Source organism: Mustela lutreola, chromosome 2 (assembly GCF_030435805.1).
Source record: "Mustela lutreola isolate mMusLut2 chromosome 2, mMusLut2.pri, whole genome shotgun sequence".
Classification (NCBI taxonomy): domain Eukaryota; kingdom Metazoa; phylum Chordata; class Mammalia; order Carnivora; family Mustelidae; genus Mustela; species Mustela lutreola.
This window is the reverse complement of record NC_081291.1, coordinates 197,103,004-197,123,694: the sequence shown is the minus strand read 5'-3', so window position 1 is coordinate 197,123,694 and position 20,691 is coordinate 197,103,004. Positions and strand designations below refer to the sequence as shown.

Here is a 20,691-nt window from a genome sequence, read left to right as displayed (position 1 = left end):
TATGTTATAGTTGAAATATTGCGCTCATGGACTTCTGGTCTGTTCTTAAGACAGACTTTATTTGCGAGTTTATCTTGTTGTTTGGGGGCTCCACTATCACATGGAATAACCACTTTTTCATTTTTATCCTAAGAAGGAAAAGAGCTAAGAAAGGGATGTGATTCTATCAGCAGTTCGCCTAGGAAAAATTCCAATCTTTTTTCTGACCTGCTCTTCAAGGAAACCGCAACGTCATCACAAAAGAGAATGAAATTGCAGTCAATTCTTGACTATCAAAATATTTCCAAGAAAATATCATTTTCGAATAAAAAAGTAAAACCCGTTCCCATGAAAGCAATTATTTTATCTCCATGCTTCAACTCAGCGTTGTGAAGGGGGGAAAGTACTGTCCTAGAAACCAAGAGTCAGGCAAGGTACCAGCAGTGTCCCAGACAGCATATTCGAGCAAAGTAGTTGAAGAGAACTTAAAGATACAGCAATTTACAAAAGGGTACAGAGGGTACAATGAAACCAACGACAGACAGTGAAATGCTGAGGGGATTAGGGTTGCCTTCTCAAGGGCTGAGTGAGCTATAGATGTAGATATAGAAGGTGTGGGACTCTGATGGAAGCTGCAGACATCATCCTACCATCATCACCATTATTCCTGTTGGGGGAATAAATACCTCAACCTCATTTTCCCCCAAAATGGTGTCCCTTGATGCCATCTCCCTTTCGCAGAACCCAACTGGAAGCCTGAGGGGGACAGGAGAGTTTGTGCTTATAGTTCACACATGTCAGTCTCCCATGGCACAGAGCAGTGTGGTAAAGGATGGGGAGGAGTTTCCTGGCAAAGAGAATAAGCTAGCACATCAGATCCTGCCACTGGTAAAATCTTGGGGTCCTGTTCTTCCTCTCTGAATTAGATGGTGGTTGGTGATCATTCCAAGACCTCAGATTCTGTGGATACATCTTATTTGAAGAGGAAGAAGTTCATGGCTGAAAAGAATAGGTGAAAGTTACACAAAAAAAGCTTTAAAAAAATTCTCAGCATCCTTATTTCATATCTTCTATGGTATACTCCAAGGGTGACTTTTCTCCACCTTAAAAAAAAAAAAAAGTTAATGGATAATTAAAATGTCTTGTGTAAAGTATGAATGTGTTACATGGAGTAAACGAGGTATGCTACTTTGGAAAAATTATTTAACTTTTATGTGTGTTTTCTTGAAACATCAATGTAAATGTGAAATGCTTACAGTGTTTGTCATTTTTACATTTTTCTAGATTTAACATACTCATCAAAATTAGATAGCATTGACAAGTTTTGGTTGTCACTAAATTGTAAGCTTGCTGAGAGGGGTACACATGCATTTTTGTGTTTCCTAGTATCTGTGTAATGGGTTTAGCAGTGATTTCATAGAGAATATTTGTATCCTGAGAACTTCCTGTGTGTTAAGCACAATGTTAAATGCCCTTTAAATCATAATCTCCTTCAATCCTCAGGACAAATTTAAGTTAGAGAAGTTAAACAACTTGCTCAAGTCACACAGACAATAAGTGTTATAGCTAAGCGCTAACCTGGGTCTGGGTGACTGATCTATTTGTGCTTCCTACTGGTACGTACATTGAACTGCCACTTCCAAGTGAATAAGTCAAGGGGGATAGGGATATGCAAATGACTTTCTATGCTGTCTGGCAGAGAAGTGCTAAAGACATTGTTGGTGATTTTATTGGGAGCATCATTATCATTCTGCTGAGGAATATGAAAAAGTTGACACCTCCAAGTACATTAAAATGTCGTGGGGAGTATTAGCTACTTACTCAAATGCCTATAATGCAGGATGGAATAAAGCAAGGATCATAAGACAAGTACAAAAATATATACAACGATAGAGGCCCCACTGAACAATACATGGGGTTTCCATGGTGAAGAGAAGAAAGGATGGAGAGAGCATCATGAACAAAGACTCGGAGGCTGGAACACACAGGGTGTGTACAGGAATCTACAAGGGATGTGATGACTGGAACACTGGGAAGTATAGGGAAACACTAAAAGAAAAGACTAGAAAGGTAGGTTGAACTTTGTGAGGGATCTACTTAATTGTACTATCATCAGTACATATTTTTAGAACTTGTTGACAAGAGAGCTCCACATCAAGTGCCATGATGAAATCTAAAAACACGTTGTCTACTGGGTTTTCCTGATCTAGCAATTTTGCAACCTTGCCAGAAAGAAAATGAGGTATGACTAACCACTCCCAATCCTGCTCTCCTCCAATAAATTTTCCTCACTAGAGTCCATGGGAATCTCTTAAAATTCATCTCGAATTATGTTACATTTTGTAACATTATGTTACATTTTCCTTAACACACTTGACTGGCTTCTCATTTCCCAGATTCAACATGCTGACCTCTTCAGCCATATCTCTGAATAGACCCCACCCTAAAGAGGTTCCAAACACCTCAAACTTCTTAAATGTGCTCTTCCTCCTGGCAGCATGCACTTCCTTCACACCTCTGTCCCTGCCTCTAGGCGCCGACTCATCTGTCCCTGCTGGGATGCCATTCCTGTGGCCTCCTTCAGAGGTCACCCTGCCGATCTCCCCAATGCCATTTGTTGCATACCTGTCTTTGTGCATCTGCCACAATATTTTGTTATATTCATTTAGATTTTGGAGGCTTTTTCTTATTTATTTTTATATTCCCAGTTCCTGGAGCAAAGTAGGAATGCATAGATCTTTACAGAGTGAGGGAACAAATGAATGAGGTAGCAGCATTTTCTATAACTAGAAAATATGATATAATTATATTATATAAAACTTAGCTTGAAAGTTATAGAACCAAGAGCTTTCCTGATGGTCTCTTCTTAGATGGTCAGACTTCCAGCACCTTTGTGAATAGCTCACATCTTCTCCACCTCCTTAATTCAATCTCTGAGGTGGCTGTTGAGGTAACCTCTTATATCTTTAACCTGTCCAGGCGGCCATAATATGTTCCTACAGAATTTGTGTGCAGAATTTGTATCGTGTCCTTTTTATTTTAAACATTATCCAAGATCTTTTCCCTTTGGCTTGTGAATTTTTGAAGTTTCTCTTTTGGAAGAGAAACTTTTTCTTTTCCTTCTCTTTACTTCAGTCCCGTGTCCATTAGGTTTAAAGACTACATTCTCTGTTCTGTTTTCTCCCAAGAATTGCTGGAAATCACTTAAACCACTCAAGCTGCATGCTCTCTATCAGTTTATATATTATTCATACACCGGTCAAAAATGATTTGAGATAACTAATTTCATAATTTAGCTTAATGGTTCTCATTTAAGAATGACAAATCAATTAATTAAGAATTGAGTTTTATATAATCCCTTTTCAAAGATAATTTCCTAAATGGCTAAATCTTATCTTCATTAGACTTTATTCTTCAATATTGTTTCTGCCTGGCATTCAACAGTTCTACTTGTTTTTAAACTCATCTTAATGTGGGTCTGCAATAGGGAAGCAAGAGGCTGGTCCCTATTCTACTTATGGAGCAGATAAAGGGATGAGTTAGGAAGACTCCCAGATTCAAGTGCTTAAATGTTATTTCTGTGACTAAATATTTATGTAAATTAAATAGATAGCTTACATCATATAAATATATCCTGTCATCCAGATCTTATTTTAAATCACTTCAATCCTCAAATCTGCTAATACCTAGTATCTCCTGATATCTGTGATGAGAGTTCTGGAAGAATTATGAAAACAGGTTAGGACATGGGGATGATAAGGTGATTGTACAGGCCAGGCCACTTCAGGTGTTAAGGGTTAGTGGGCTTGGGAGGAATGGCTTCTGACTTGGGCAGTCAGGAATCTCTCTGCTGCATCTGTCATCTTCTAGGCTGGGGGTCACCCGAAGGCAAGACAGGAAAGAGGGAATGTGTCAAAGTCAAATAGTTGAGTTTGGAACATGGGGTCCTGGCAGCTGTAACAGCCTGTGACTTGTTCAGCAACATTCAGAGTGACTCATCAGGCACATTTCTCTTAGGTCACTTGTTCATTCTTGAGGCAAATTTTACTTGTCTGAAGAAAGAAAACATTAATATCTTAAGGACCTATCACTAAGATTCATGCGTAGGTAATCAAGTCAGACATTCTGAGCCCACATTTGACCTTCTGTAATTACAGAAGATTAATATCAGCAGACTACCTGAATATTATTCTTTAAACCCATGGTAGCCATAAGATCAATTTTATATGTGTATGTCTATATGTACGTATGTGTGTATCCATTAAATGCCTAATCCTCCATCTATCAAGTATGGCCTTATTTGGGAATGATGTGGCTCTGTCCTCCAGGTGTGGCCATCTCACTTTATCTGACAACTTCCAAAGAATATACAGTCTTTCTTCACACAATGTTGTGCCTGATGGTAGGTGCCAAATAATTATCTCATTTAAACAAAAATTCATTTTTCTACAGATAAATTTCATTTAACCAACAGAATTCTCTGCAACAATACTAACATCAAAGACTTCATCATACAACTAAAAATAACATATAACATATACATAATTATTATAAGTAAAAATATTTGAGTGCCTCTCTGTACTAGGTATTCCACATGTGGTCTTTTACACTCTTAGAACCATCTTGCAAGGTTAGTGTCACAATTTTTGATTTATAGATGAAGAGCCAGAATTTCAGTGAGACCAAACAACTTGTCCAAAATCATCTAAGTAATCAGCGAAATTGCAGTTGGTCCTCAAGTGTGTCAAATTTCAAAGCTCCTCTTCTTTTCTAGACCATTCCTCCTTCTCTACCTCACCGGTTCTTCAATAACCTCCTCCCTCTCCTTATACCAGGAGAGGAGTCAATTCCCAAGAAACTTGGCTAAAATGGAAGATGCTTCTACTCCTCTGGGTAGATCCTCCCATCAAGTGGTGTAGAGGTCATATGACTATTGCTCAGCCTTTTTTCTCTCCTTTTCACTTTCCAAGTTGACTCAACTTATAGGAGCAGTGAGTAAGTTGGCTCTAATTCAGCAGGCTCAGACCCAGCCAAGCAAGACTCCACTGGAGTTTGAGTCCTGTTTCCTCCTCCTCATCCACCCACCTCTCCATTCATTCATTCAACTATCCATGTTCAGTCAGCAAAAATTGTATTCCAGGTACTATCTCATGTGTTAGGGATTTATTCAAAGAAACAGATCTTGCCTTCAGAGAGCTAAGAGTCTAGCAGAGAAGGAAAACATAATTTGCACAAGAATGGGAAGTGTCTAAAGGTTAGTAAAGCTATGAGAAGGACAAGATCGACTCTTCTTTGTGGATCAAGAAAGTTTTTATACGAGAAATGTTTGAGCTGGCTCAGCTGGCATGAAAACACTGTAGACTCAGGAATTTTCCCCGACCCAGGGCAGCTTTCCCCAAAGCACGCTTTTGCCAGATGATTTATGAATTGAGGTATCACTGTGCTTTCTTGTCAGCATGCCATGGGATGGAGTGTTGATGAGAGGAACTTTTCATCTCTGCAACACAGAGGAGAATCTTTGTTATGTGGAGGTGCACACCTTGGGATTTATCATCACTCTGAGACACAGTGCTAACCGTTCGAAGTGATCAATAATCTTTTGTATGACATCCGACATGTGTGCTTCAAGAACCCAGTTCTCATGTTTCCGAAGACTTCAGAAGACTCTCCCACAAACTTGTGATGACATGCCTAAGCTCAAATTAAAATCAGTCTGTAGAATGATGGCCTGCCAGGACACAGTGGAGGCAGGCAAGCATCCTGGTGCTTTTTAAAGCACCAGAGCAGAGAAGAATGTGAATCTAAGTGGAGCGGTTGAAAATAGCTGTATGCTTAGCCATTAGCAGCTGTGGCTGCAAATCAAGGGCCAATCTCATCTAGGCGGTGTAGACAGGCCCCTCCAACATGCATCATTCTTATCTGAGCTCCACATAGCCTTGCCTGATTGGTGATAGAATGATTAGCTCTGTTTTCAAACACAAAACCAAATTATGCATGTGAGCTTGACAGTGAATATTATAAAATGCCTGGGATAAAGTCATGTACCAAGTCCGTTCATTCTTTTGAGTGCTCTCTTATTTGCAGAATACCCACTGCATTCAATATAATGCTTCACATTTTTGGAATTGGCGTTCCACGGATTATATTGTCACTTCGATTTAATGTGATTCCTATGGTCTGTGCTCTACAATCATGTTTTTCCTAATTGATCTCTGTTGAATAGAGTCTAAATATAAGCCCAACTTAAAAAAAATCACTGTACTTAAATTCTAGCATATTTGAATTAACAGACCCCATGAAAATGTAAAATTTTATGAACATATTTAATCTTGAAGCAATTCTAGAATTTGGTGTTTCATACTGTGGAAAACTACTGTGTAAAATATGTTTGCCAATTGCTATTGAAACCATTTGTATTAATAACCTTTCAGAGAAGAAGTAGAATATGAAAGGCTATTATTAAGTTTTCAAGTGACTTTATTGAATGAAGGTGGGATCATTATCAGAGCTTCCAAAAATGATTCAAAATAGGGATTCCCAGTTCTAGTCCTGAGTAAAGGAGACACTATCAGTTTAGGAAACAGTGGGGCTTGACCTTGTGTCCACTGAGTCCTTAAAGATGGAGGTCAAGCCTTTTGTTTCATCCCTGCACACCCAGCTCCCCAGAGGGGGTTGGCATAAAGGAGAGGCTTAGTATACATTTGTTGAATTGGTGTGTGAGGCAATATACTGTTGTGAAACCAGTCAACGGCCAAAGAAGTAGGATCAGTTCAGTGTCTGGGTCAAACATGTGGAAATGGGGTCAGGATGACCTCTCTGAGCTTCAGTTTCTTTATCTCTAAAGCATAGCGGCTTCTTCATAAGGGTGCTATGAGATCAAATGCAATAAACACATACAAATGTTAAGAATAATGCTTGACCTTTAGCAAGAGGTCCTTTAAATGCTTGTAACCTCCATCTCTACCCATCCTTCTATGGCTTCCCCACCCCTCAACCCTTAGCCTAGAGTGTGTGTGTGTGTGTGTGTGTGTGTGTGTGTGTGTGTGTATTCTGTTACGGCAAATACATTGAATGGAAACCAGACTTGGAAATTGGTCCCAGCCTAATCTCTTAACCTCTAGATTTTGGTTTTCTCATCTGTAAAATGAGGAAATTAGACTCATTCTCCAGATCCTTCTACTTCTAGGTTTTAGCTTGAAGCCTTCTAATTCTCATTTAATTCTTATAAATTAAACAGTCTGTAATTATCTAAATTAATAAGTACTATGTAGGGGCATGATAGACCCACTACCATTTATACCAATATCTGTCCACTTGATTTTAAATATCTTTTCTATAATTCTATGAATTTTCCTCACATTTTTAAGGCATCAGCTACATATCAGGTAAATCTTACTAGAATAATTGCAATTTGGGTATTCTTTTTTTCTTTTTTTTTTTTCAAAAATCTTAGCCAACCAAAAGTTAATTTAAGTAAAGCAGATATCTATGAGTTAATTAATTTCTTTTTTTTTTTTTTTTTTAAAGATTTTATTTATTTATTTATTTATTTGAGAGACAGAGATCTCAAGTTGCAGAGAGGCAGGCAGAGAGAGGGAGAGAAGGAAGCAGTCTCCCTGCAGAGCAGAGAGCCCGATGTGGGGCTCGATCCCAGGACCCTGGGATCATGACCTGAGCTGAAGGCAGAGGCTTTAACCCACTGAGCCACCCAGGCGCCCCAGAGTTAATTAATTTCTTGATGTTTTAGAAAGTAGTTCAGAATCTTCAAAACTTTCATTTTCATTTTAGGGCTATTAGATATTGTGCTATAATATTGTGAACATGTTGGGAGGTGGGGTGGAGTAGATAATTTTTGGTTAATAAAGAGTTTTTATCAATAGAATTCTGAGTAGCAAAAATTTCCCTGAAGCAAAAGGAGAATTATAATGGCATGGAAAGACAAAAACAAATTCATATGATTTATTGTATTCCTCAGATTTTTTTATCTTGAAGTCTACATAAAAGCAGTCATGACCATCTTGAATTTCTTCAACAGTGATATTCCTTTTGAAAGAGTAGTTCTAAGTATAGGAAATATTAAAAAATTTCCAATCTCATGATAGTTCTTAGTTACTGGACTTTGTGTTCAGAAAGTGTTGTCAGTCTTCACTCATTAGAAATGCAATGAGAAAAATAATGCTTCTATTATTAATTCATGGACTGTAAAAGAATAATTAAATTCTCTTTATGTATTCTTTCTATCTAGTAGTATTGTTTTATTACTAAGATTAAGTGCGTGGCTTTGTAAAAAGATTGCTCTCCATGATGATTTTAGAAAACTAAATGACCAAAAATATTCTAACACAAAAGTTAGTATTTGTAGAAACCACTTCTGTCTCCTTTGGAGAGCCTACAAAAAGAGATTCTACCTGAGACAAATGACTCCATATTTTTTAACATAGAATATTTTCTTTCTTACCTAGGAATTGAGTTCATGGATCAAAAAGCATAGTTGATATAAGACAGGGTGACAAATTATCTATCTACCATCCACTGAGCACAATCCACGTGGTTTGGGTTGAAGAACTCCTTTTCAGCTATAGAATAATGGTGAGGTTACTTGATTGATAGCTTTTGTCCACCTTAAGACACTGATTTTAAAGCTCATGTATGCTGCTTAATTCCTTCATCAGGTACTACTTGGTGTCTAATAGACACAGCTATTAAAGATGGCCTTTTAATTAGGACTTTGAAAACAACACATTTTGGCAAATCTCATCTAGACATCAGAGTTAGCAAAAGGCAATGGTACCATTAAGTGATTTTCATTTCTTGAATTTTCTTTTGCATTTTAAAAACTTCAAAGTTAAAACAGCTTTTAATTGCTTCCTGGAATGAATCTTGGACCTATAATCAAGCATACAGAAATCCATGTTTCATGTTGCTGTGGGAGACCCATAATGACAGGTCCTAGTATACTTATTTTTAAATGATAGCAACCTGAAATCATCAGTCTGAATCCATGAATTTGCTGGGGAGTGGGGAGGAAAATGTTGCATTTATGCAGGATTGTGGTTTTTCCTTTGGGTAGTGTTATTTGGAATGATTATGGAGTTAAGGGACTCAAGTATTTTTATGGTTTCTTGGGGTGTTTCATATCGATATTTTTTTTCTCTTCGACATATCTTTTAAATAAACTTTCACAAAAATGCTTTCTAAAGGTGCTCTGTCAATGTTTAATTTTCACCTTTTGTGTAGTAATGTGTTGTGCTTCTTTCCAGAATTTGAATTTTTCTAAAACTTTAATACACTGTCACTTTAAAAAAAAAAATGGAAAGGAATTCAAATACTGAAGAAAAATGACAGTGTTTCTTTTTCACTTTAAATACCAAGGATTTTCTTCATCTTTTGTTACCAGCTTTCCAGAAATTGTCCATGATTTCATTCATTTGTTCATTCATTCATTCATTCATTCATTCATTTATTGAATAATTACTCAGGTCTTAAAGAATTCAGACTGACATACATGCCTTGCAATTTCTGTTCCCCTCTTTTAATGAAGTAGTAAATATTACTTGAGTTTCACATTCCTACCTCAGCAATCTATAGTTTGAAAAGGAAACTTCGGTCCTCATACTAAGAAACGTTGGTTCCCTTTATTGAGATCAATTTTTTTTTTTTTTAAGATTTTATTTATCCATTTGAGAGTGAGAGAGAGCCTGAGAGGGGAGAAGGTCAGAGGGAGAAGCAGACTCCCGGTGGAGCTGGGAGCCTAAAGCAGGACTTGATTCTGGGACGCTGGGATCATGACCTGAGCCAAAGGCAGTCGCTTAACCAACTGAGCCATCCAGGTTCCCTATTGAGATCAACTTTGAGGGCACAAGTGTCCAGGTGAGTTCCACAAGTAGCATTTTGCCTCAGAGTTAACTCTAAATAGAGGTATTGCAACATTTAAGATATTATCTTTAGGAATCTCAATATGGCCTAGATGATCCTGGTTTTTAATAATCCATGGGGTACAAATTTTTAATGTTGGTGTTTCCTCAACCTCATTCCCCCATTAAAGAAGAAGAAGAAGAGAAAGAAGAAGAAGAAGGAAAATAAAATTAAAACAACAAAAACAGAAGCTCAAAAAAGGGGGCACCTGGGCGGCTCAGTGGGTTAAGCCGCTGCCTTCGGCTCGGGTCATGATCTCAGGGTCCTGGGATCGAGTCCCATATCGGGCTCTCTGCTCAGCAGGGAGCCTGCTTCCCTCTCTCTCTCTGCCTGCCTCTCTGCCTACTTGTGATCTCTGTCTGTCAAATAAATAAATAAAATCTTTAAAAAAAAAAAAAAAAAAAAAGAAGCTCAAAAAAGTGAAGCTGCTTGACCAAAGTCATATGACTAGTAGGTGACAGAGCAAGAAAACAAGCCTGTTCTCCTGAGCACAGTAAACTTTCATCAGAGCATTAGACCATGATTTGGAGCCAGGAGTCTAGAGATGAAAAAAGAGATTTTCTTCAATGTATTTTTGATAGAGAAGGAAGCCAGGAATGACCATCAGGCAAGTTTCCTACGTCAAATTCCCCCTTGTCGGACTGTAATCCTAGTCCAGGCCTCCAACCCATCCCCCGCCGTTCTTCCTTCATGGATGACTCATTTAGCCTTGACTGGTAGAAAATAATGGTTTCTTTGTTCTAGCCAAGTTGTTATGCAGATACAAAGAGGAGTACTAGAAGAAGAAGATAGGAAGTCTCCAAAAAAAAGAGAGAAGAAACATTTGCCAGGCCACTTGTGATAAGTCTATTTTCTCAACCCCATGCCAAGACAATCTAGTTTGACCTGCTATTTTCTGAAAAGAAAAATCTCTTACACGAACAGCCTCCCCAAAGTATAAAAATCAAATTAATTTAGTTACCTAATTGACTTGCTGAAAATAATAACCTATCGATAAAATTGAGGCTGTCCTGAAAAGCACAGAATGTCCAGTCACTGTAAGCATAAGGAACATGAACATGGAATACTGAAACCTGCCACCCGAAGCGGAGTCCTCAGACCAGCAGCATGACTTGAGAGCTTGTTAAAAATGCAGAATCTCAGGCTACAACCCAAGTTTAACAAGATCAGCCTGTGCGTTTCTGATGATCCCCAGGCAATTTATATGCACATTAAAGTCTAAGAAGCACTGATTTAGAACACCGGGACAAAGACTGTTTAAGCGAGTCTAAAGGCTAGCCATCATAGGCTAGACGGTCCCAGCCCTTTTATTTTTCTAGTTTCTTTTGACCGTAATTTTTTAGTCTTCAAGACAGGCGCCCCTTGGGTAGCTGTCCCTGTGACTCATAACGTTCATGAACCATTGAAAGTACGATGTTCAGAGTAGGGCCTGCTGCTCCATTTCTCGATTTTAAATGGTTATTTTATTGCAATTCTCTTGACAACCAAGTGAAGCAGAAAACCACACGTGCCTTTTTACTTTTCTCAACATTTCTTAACATCAAAAAAGGCCACTGCCTTCAGTTCTTGGTTATCAAGTGCTAACCGAGTAGAAAATGGCGTTGAGAGGTTCATAAAAACAACAACAACAAAACACCTTTCAGTCGTGATTTTAACTATTTGGGTCACCCTAATCCCTCTCTACCTTTATCAGGGATTACTAATGATTTATCAAATTCACAGATTTTTAGTTTTGCCTTCTCTCCCTTCTATTTGCTTCTCTGATCCACTGGCTAAAGGTAATGGAATTAATAGTGATTAGGATAAGCTAGGAGTATCAAGGGTCCCTGGGCTGGGTAATTGAGAAGAGTCATTAAATTATCACTGCCACTAATATTTATTGAGTTGGGGGGCGTCTGGGAGGCTCAGTGGGTTAAGCCTCTGCTTTCAGCTCAGGTCATGACCCCAGGGTCCTGGGATCGAGCCCTGAATTGGGCTCTCTGCTCAGCAGGGATCTTGCTTCCTCCTCTCTCTCTGCCTACCTCTCTGCCTATTGTGATCTCTGTCAAATAAATAAATAAAATCCTTTCAAAAAAATATTTATTGAGTTGACTGTGTGATAAGCTGTGCTAAGGGCTGAGTATTTATTACCTGGCTTAATCTACATCTTCTCGGTACCATCAGGACCCACCACAGACTGACATGGTTCCAATAGAGGAACTGTTGGATAATACTAAGTTTTCTTCACCTTAATAACCTCTTGTCTAAGGACTTACTTCTTTAGCATCTGTGCGTCCTTCTACATCTTGAAATATATATATCTATTCAATGCCCTTTTTCCCAGGAAAACAAGAATGCAGAGGAAGAGCTAATCAAACCCTATAATTAAAAATTTGACCTAAAAACGTACTGGTTACAAACACACATTATTTTGTTTTTTTTAAGACTTTATTTATTTAGTAGAGAGAGGGGTGGGGGGCGGAGCAGAAGGAGAGGGACAAGCAGACTCCGCATTGATCTTGCCCTTCCTGGCCTCCAGAACTGGGAGAAATAAATTTGTTATGTATAAGTCACCCAAACGATGATATTTTGTCAGAGCAGCCACAGCCAGGACACTATGTGAAACAATATATTTTTATTTATTTATTTATTTATTTTAATTTGACAGAGAGAGATCGGCAGTAGGCAGAGAGGCAGGCAGAGAGAGAGAGAGAAGGGAGGAAGCAGGCTCCCTGCTGAGCAGAGAGCCCGATGTGGGACTCGATCCCAGGACCCTGAGATCATGACCTGAGCTGAAGGCAGAGGCTTAACCCACTGAGTCACCCTGGCGCCCGATACAATATATTTTTATGCAGAGAAACTTTTCAAGAACACTTGCATTCTATATATGGAAGCTGACAGATATTTATTCTTTAAAAAGAGCATAGACATGCAAGACGGGGTGCATCCTTGCCTTTTCAAGACACTTAGGGCTCTGAATCTTCTTATGGTTTGGGATAATAGTAATTATTATTTGGTGTCCCTCATGTTCTGGTCACAACACTAGGTTTGTTGGTCACATTAATACACATTGTCGGGATGCCTGGGTGGCTCAGTCAGTTAAGTGTCTGCCTTTGGCTGGGGTCCTGATGGTCTTGGGATCGAGTCCTGTGTTGGGCTCCTTGCTCAGTGGGGAGTCTGCCTCTCTACCTGACGCTCCCCCTGCTTGTGTTCTCTTCATTCTCTCTCTGACAAATAAAAAATCTAAAAAATCTAAAAACAAAAACAAAAACAAAAAAACATGTTGTCGTCACATTAAGTCAGTGAGTAGGTATTATTAGATTCACCCCATAGATGAGGAAAATGAGATTTAAAAATTTGAAGTAGTTTGCCCAACTTTCCAGGGAAGTGGGAGAGCCAGAATGGGACACCAGGTCTGTGAGAAACTCTGCGGTGCATTTGCTCGTGCTGGGGAAAGCTAAGGGAGGGTGATTTGGATAACAGGTGCCATTTGGCCAAATTACCCTGTTAGATAGACTTGAAAAGCCGATTAAAGCTACTGATTGATCTGTTGAAAGCATTATACCTGGGGAGAACAATCAGCCAAATAAACAAGATGTTCTGGTGAACAACTGCCCTCACGTGTAATGATTACTCTACTTTTGAAAAGTAGGTGATACTAACTCCGTAAGAAATCTCGCAGTGGTTTATTTTAAATTAACCTCCTCCTGTTTCCTATTTGGAAAAACAGTATCCTTATTTTTTTATTTTTATTTTTTAAAGATTTTATTCATTTATTTGACAGAGAGAGAAATCACAAGTAGGCGGAGAGTCAGGCAGAGAGAGAGAGAGAGAAGCAGGCTCCCGCCGAGCAAAGAGCCCGATGCGGGGCTCGATCCCAGGACACTGAGATCATGACCCGAGCCGAAGGCAGCGGCTCAATCCACTGAGCCACCCAGTATCTTTATTTATCATTCTGGAGCTGTTTGCAGGCCTCTCCTTGTCATGTTTATTATCACGAATTGTTTTGTGATGACTGATTGTCCCAAATCAAGGACGGCAAGATAGCCTTGCCTTCAGTTAAAACCACCAGAGGGACTGGCAGAGGTCAGTAGGATACACCAAAAAGCAAACACCCCACATGCAACCAGTGGCGTCATATAGAAGTTCAGTGTGTCATATTTAAAGATGATGAGAACATGCTCATTTTATACTTACCTGGCAGGGGAGATACCATGATCACGAAGGTGGTTTTCCCAGGGCGAGGCTTATCCATTGCACTCCGGATGTGCTGACCCCTGCGATTTCCCCCCAAAGAAAGACAATTATCATATGATCTCCCTGATATGAGGAAGTTGAGAGGCAACGGGGGAGGTTTAGGGGATAGGAAAGGAATAAATGAAACAAGCTGGGATCAGGAGGGAGACAAACCATAAGAGACTCTTAATCTCACAAAACAAACTGAGGGTTGCCGGGGGTGGAGGGGTGGTGGTGGTGGTGGTGGTTGGGTTACAAACATTGGGGAAGGTGCGTGCTATGGTGAGTGCTGTGAAGTGTGTAAACCTGGTGATTCACAGACCTGTACCCCTGGGACTAATAATACATTATACATTAATAAAAAAAAATGAACACGCTCATTTATAAATGTCCTACTTTCATTAATGGGAAAGCACATGACAGTTATTTTAATTAATTCCAAATCATTGTTAAAACATTTTTTGAACATGGAACTTCTTTTGTTAACTGAAGTTCACTTAAATCTTGGATAATATTTTTAATGATTTATTAATTTTACCCATTAGTAAATTTGACTCCATTGTAACCCACTATGCAAACATAGCACATATTCTCCAGTTACCATAAATTGCTGAATGTTTTAACTTGGGAATAATCTAGTGCAACATTCTTACCAATGAGGAGAGTGAATACAGAGAAGTCACATAGCTATTAAATGTCGATGTTTGGACATTGACCAAGACAATTGACTTCAAGGCAAATGCCCATTCTAGCAAACCATAGTGATAGTGTGTCTCTGAAACGGCAAAATCATCATTTTGTGTAAGTAACACTTGTTCCCCACTGGGGTAATATTTCATGACATGACACATATAATTGTCATACCAGGAGGTTAGGAAGATCTTTTAAAGTAGGACCCATGTCATATCTAGTTTTGATTCTACACAGTGCATAACTCATTTCAGGGGTGCTTTGCATGTTGTTGATTTTTGGATTTTACCCAAACCCTTCCTATAGATATCATCCCATCTATGATCAAAAAGGAATGTTGACCAGTAAACTTTTTTGGGGGGGGGGAGGGGGTCCATAGAAAACAGATCTTCATACATTGGAAAAGTATTCTATTTTGTTGTTGTTGTTGTTGTTACCTCTTATATCAAACTAGTATTTTGTGACCCTTTACAAAAGAAAAGTATTTTAACCACTCTTCCTTAGGTATGGGGTTGAAAACATTTGTAAACTGAATTAGTTCTACTGGTTACCCGAATGTCAACATATACAGGCACTGAGATATTTTGCGTCAAGGATCGTAACATCGTTTAAACACAGTGGCCTTAAATAAAAAGCAAACATTCTTTTCTCCCTTACGTGGACCATGTAGAGGAACAAAAACCTATACTATCGACTAATTCTTGCTCTTAAATGACCGTTATGGACTTTCAAGTTAGCACGTTCCCAAAGCAAATGGGATTGGGGAAGGGTTGGCTTGACACCTTAGCTGTTACTACTCTCCTGTCAGCTGTCACTGTGGGCCTAAAGCAAACGAGAACCACTCTGAGCTGAAACCCAGTTGCTGCCAAAGTGAGTGAGGAGGGCAGGGAAAGATTGTGTTACTCAGTGACAGCTGCATCTTTCCAAAAGAATTAGCTACCTAATTCCTCTAATGAAAATGTACCTTTTCTATAAATTGGAAGAGGAATAAAAATGGAAATAGAATTGGTGTTTTTACCAAGACTCAACAACCTTCCTAATCTGATGCTAAAGCAATTAAAAAAAAAAAAAAAGACATAACTATCTGTATATTCTTTGATCCAGTGGAAGTTTTCAAATTTCTGGGCCTGTGGTTTTAAGTGCTCGGCCCTCCTTGGTAAGTCGGTGTTAAGGATTCCTAATCTAAACCATAGAAAATTTAACCATTGTGTTTCTTGGGAGAAATTTCTTATTTTATTTCTTCTTCCTTTTTTCATTCAGGATCTCACAACGACCTTCACAAGAACTATTACAAAAGGGAAGCAAGGTCACCTATAAACTTGATGACACGCCATCCTGAAACTGCTCGCTGTCTTTTCTGCTTAAGGATGGGAGAGTTAAATGAGATGACATTTGAAGGTTTTCTTGCCCCAATGTCCTGTGAGATTCAGATTTTAACTGTTATAATTACATACCCTCTCTGGCTCTTAAAACCAAATCTGCCCTTTGCTTATGATCTTTTCCACATGAGTCTTTGATGTCTCATGGCGTGTCTCATGACAGTATGACAAAGTGCCACGTTGTTTTCAGATCTTCATATGAGGATACAGACAGGTGTAACCATCTCAACCCATGAATGCAAACACTCCTCTGCCCTGTAGAAAGGTTGAGTTCTTTTCTTTAAACATTGCTCTCCACCAACATTAAAATACAAAATCCTAACTGATCTTCTAGATTTTGAGATTTACATTTGATGTTCAATTTCTTTTATTTATCTTTTGTCTTGCTCTTTCAGGTTGCTCTGTCTTCTAAGCTGTTGTTGAACCATTTGGTTATCACTGGGAATTTCTGTTTCAAATAATTTATTTCTTCCAGATTCAACCATTGCCTGCCTAGGGAGTTATTCCCTAACATTTTGCATCTTCAAACCTTAATAGATGGAAGTGGAGAGGAGTAGAGGATTGAACCACTAATGAGGTCTTTCCTCTTCCTTAAAGATACTCTAGGGTGTTATAAGTGCTGATAGTGGGACTTTCTTAATAAAATTACCTGTAGTTCTTGTCCTCTGAAGGCAACAATTATAGAAGTAAGATCCCCAATCATCTTCTTGTCTCTTCCACATGTGTGGCAATATATTGTTCTACTTATTGTGTTAACACCAAGCTAGGGAGTTCTATCAAGGAGCTGGGAGTATTGACCTAGGAGTGGGGACCCACTCTAATTACTGTCTTTTTAGAATAAGAACTGAAGATAATGACTAATCGTGTTTTCAATGAAAAAACTTAGTTCTCTTTAGTCCTATCATACCATAACTTCTCATATGGGGCTGATGGAATCTTACGGCTAACTTCTTCCTCCATCCATCCGCATTTATACTAAATGAGGTGCTTATGGAAAATAGATAAAACTTGAATCTCTTGTTTCCTTATTATCTTGTATAGAAGTGTTGTGATTTACCTTCACTAGTTAAACAGCAGGTGCTTAAGCCTTTTCTTGACTTTGGAGGACTGATGTTCTCACAGTTTCTTCTCCTTTTTTATTTATTTATTTTTGGTTAGTCACTTTTTCTTAACTGTATGGAAAGGACTATTTTTTCTTCTATAGCAGCAATACTACCTTTTAGCCTCTTAATATCCTTAAGTACAGTTTATACTAGGAACTTAATAAAAAGAATGACAAAGGAAGTGAGAAAACCGAAATTTGTCATATCAAATATGTTGACAAAACCTTGTCCCAAACACTGTCGATCACCTGTGCAACATTGATTCATTTCTCTGGTCCTCCTTTTTCACTTATCTACCTTTCTTTGCAGTCATATACTTGAAGGGAACTCATCAATCCACTCCTGGTCTCAGGGGTAGGTCCTAACTGGTCTAAAACAAACATGATGGTTCCAATGCTTTTGTCCATGACTGGTTTAAGCTAATGAGCTAAACATCTGGGATTTTTTTTTTTTCCCTCCTGAAACCTGTACATGGAAAAGGCGGCTCTATTATTCTTCCCTGGCCATTGTTCTCTCTGGATATGTCATCCAGACCTGTTTTAATCATCTTATGCCCTTACAGGAAACAGCAATAAAAGAATCCAAGGCACAGAAGAACTCAAAGGTGGGCCCTGAAGATACCATGCCTTAGGGCTCCCCAGTCTCTGGGCTTCTTGCTAGAAGAGATAATTCACATCCTTATTGTTGAAGCAAGCCCAATCAAGAATTTATGTGACTTGAATCTATAATCATCCTGATAAAAAATTATTCCATATTTCTATTTTTCTGGAATGTCTAAAAATAAGACTTAAAGCAGTATACTCTGCCCTCCCTTGGGATCGTAGGTCTTGTAGAAAGCAATGAGGAAAGTAATGAGGGAGTAAGAATTAGGTTATGTTTACATACATGCAGCAATACAGCTATGACCAAAATATTTAATCTAAAATGTCCTCACAATTCCAAAAGTTTGACTTTAAGAAGTATTAATGAAAATTCCATTATTCCCCCTGATGTTTATAACTTCTGATTAGAGATCATGAGAATGTGGAATGACCATTGGAATATAGAATGATGGAATCTTCCAGTCCCCATTGGCCACTACCAGACCTGTATTGTGCATCCCACTTTAGCATGGACAATCGGGAAGCCTTGCTATGTGCACTACAGGGGTAAGCAAGAGTTGGATATTTCATTTTTGCCTTTCCTTATGGTGTCGCTCATGCACAGAGACCATCATCAAGTAAACACCCTTCAGTTCCCATTTGAAGAAAGGAGATCTGTATTATTTTACCTTAAAGCGCACAACAGAAAGAACTTGATGCAATTCCACATCTAGTTTCAGAAATCTGCTGCATGAGAAGTCTTAGTAATGGATTTGAATGCATCCTAGAGTTTATTGTGCCAATATCAATTGAATTAAGACTTCAAACCTTTTCAGGGAACTTCTCATCCTTCATTTCAATTGAATGCACAGACTGTTTTCAGCTACTGAAGAGCTGGCCCTGAAACGCAAAATGACTACCTCTCAACCAAGGTGGATCACAGAAACCCACAACATCAAGTTTTGATCAGGATCCAAAATTTTTTTTTTTTTTTTAAGTATAGACAATGATTGCTACTCTTTCCAGATTGGGACAGAAGTCCCAGACTCTAGAATTTTGCCCTGCTCCGGCCACTTTATTTCTGTGTAATTAGGCAATAATTTACCTCCTTGAATTTCTGATTTTAAAAAACTGACATTAGAGGTGCCTAGGTGGCTCAGTCGGTTAAGCATCCAACTGCTCTTAGTTTCAGCTCAGGTCTTGATCTCAGCGTTGTGAGTTCAAGCCCTACCTGAAAGAAAGAAAGGAAGAAACTGATATTAAAACGACAACAACCAATTTTGCCAAATAGGTTCAAAAAAGATTGTCAGAAAAAATATATGACAAACAAAAAGGGACTATAAAAATATCAGGTACCACTATTTTTATTAGTCTAACTTTCATTTGGGAGAAGACTTAAAAACATGCCCAAATTGGTTGCATTCTAAAGCACTGAGATGCCAAACTTGGGTGTAAGGACACTTGGACCTCCTTACGGACCCCCAGCTCTACACTTCCCAAGTATCATCAAATTCATGACCTCTTTGTTTTATCTTTTTAAATTTAAAATGGTGTTAATTTATCAGAAGCCTATTAAGTTCTTATTATATCCTGATCTTCTTTGGGACATGAAGGATACAAAGACATGTAAGAAGCCTATAATCTAGCAGCGGGAAGGGCCCAATTAGAAAAGATAATTATGGGGCAGTAAGACCATGGTATGGGCAGAGGAAATGGGAAATCTGAGGCAGAATACCTGTTCCAATTTGAGGTTCTTGATCTCAAGTGCTGAGCAAAAATATTATTTAATTTCTCCCTAGTAACCAGTTCTCATTAATTTTCTCAAGTATCCCAGAACAGTATAGCCAATATGAACCCCGATGTAGACTTCCAAGGTTCTACAGATTCCCCCACCCCCAGAAGTTTTAAAACAGATGCAGAAGAAGGCTCACTAAATGATTCATTTTCAGCTCAACTTTCATTATGTTGATAGCATTTTTGAGGGCAAGGGATATACCAGAGCCCTCTGAATGCCAAAAGGAGAATGAGGTTGTTGGCTAAGGGTGTGTTGAATAGGTTAGGATGTTACGCCTGAAATACTTCTTTTTCTTCCTGAGAATTGTGTTGATGGCATGTTTTATGGGAGTCCTTAGTTGGAAGAAAGTTGAGGCAAAGGGAAGGTGCGTTATTTGCAAGAATTTTAATCATGAGAATAGATGAAAGGGAAGAGGTAATAGAATTAAGAATCCTGATTGATAACTTGTTGAATTACCACTTAGAGTTTTAAAACAATTACTCTAAATACACCTTTTTTGTAATAAGTAGACGTCTAACCAAAGCAGAAGGAATACAGTTTCATTTTACCATCCATTCCTGTAGGACCCATCCATTCACTACTAACATGTGGCTAGGAAGTTGGGAATAAATGCACAAAAACATACATCCCAGCTGACTCACTGACCATATCACTGTGGCAAGTTCCATGCTATTATTTGGAAATTTTCTTACCTTCTGAAATTGAAATCAGGAAGTGAATACTTATTTAGATGAAAAATGGAGCTTGGGGCACCTGGGTGGCTCAGTGGGTTAAGTCTCTGCTCCGGCTCAGGTCATGATCTCAGGGTCCTGGGATCAAGTTCCACATCCGGCTGTCTGCTCAGCAGGGAGCTTGCTTCCCCCCCTCTCTCTGCCTGCTTCTCTGCCTACTTGTGATCTCTCTCTTCCTGTCAAATAAATAAATAAAATCTTAAAATAATAATAATAATAATAAAGAAAAATGGAGCTTAACAACAACAACAAAAATTAATCAATGTTTTGGCAGTCTCACACTGCTTAATCATGCTACAAATA

At 38.6% G+C, this 20,691-nt stretch overlaps 1 pseudogene; it reads left to right on the top strand.

Moving 5' to 3' along the window:
* The first annotated feature begins 14,062 nt into the window (after positions 1-14,062).
* LOC131826058 (U1 spliceosomal RNA) lies at positions 14,063-14,190 on the top strand (annotated as a pseudogene).
* Positions 14,191-20,691: the final 6,501 nt, after the last annotated feature.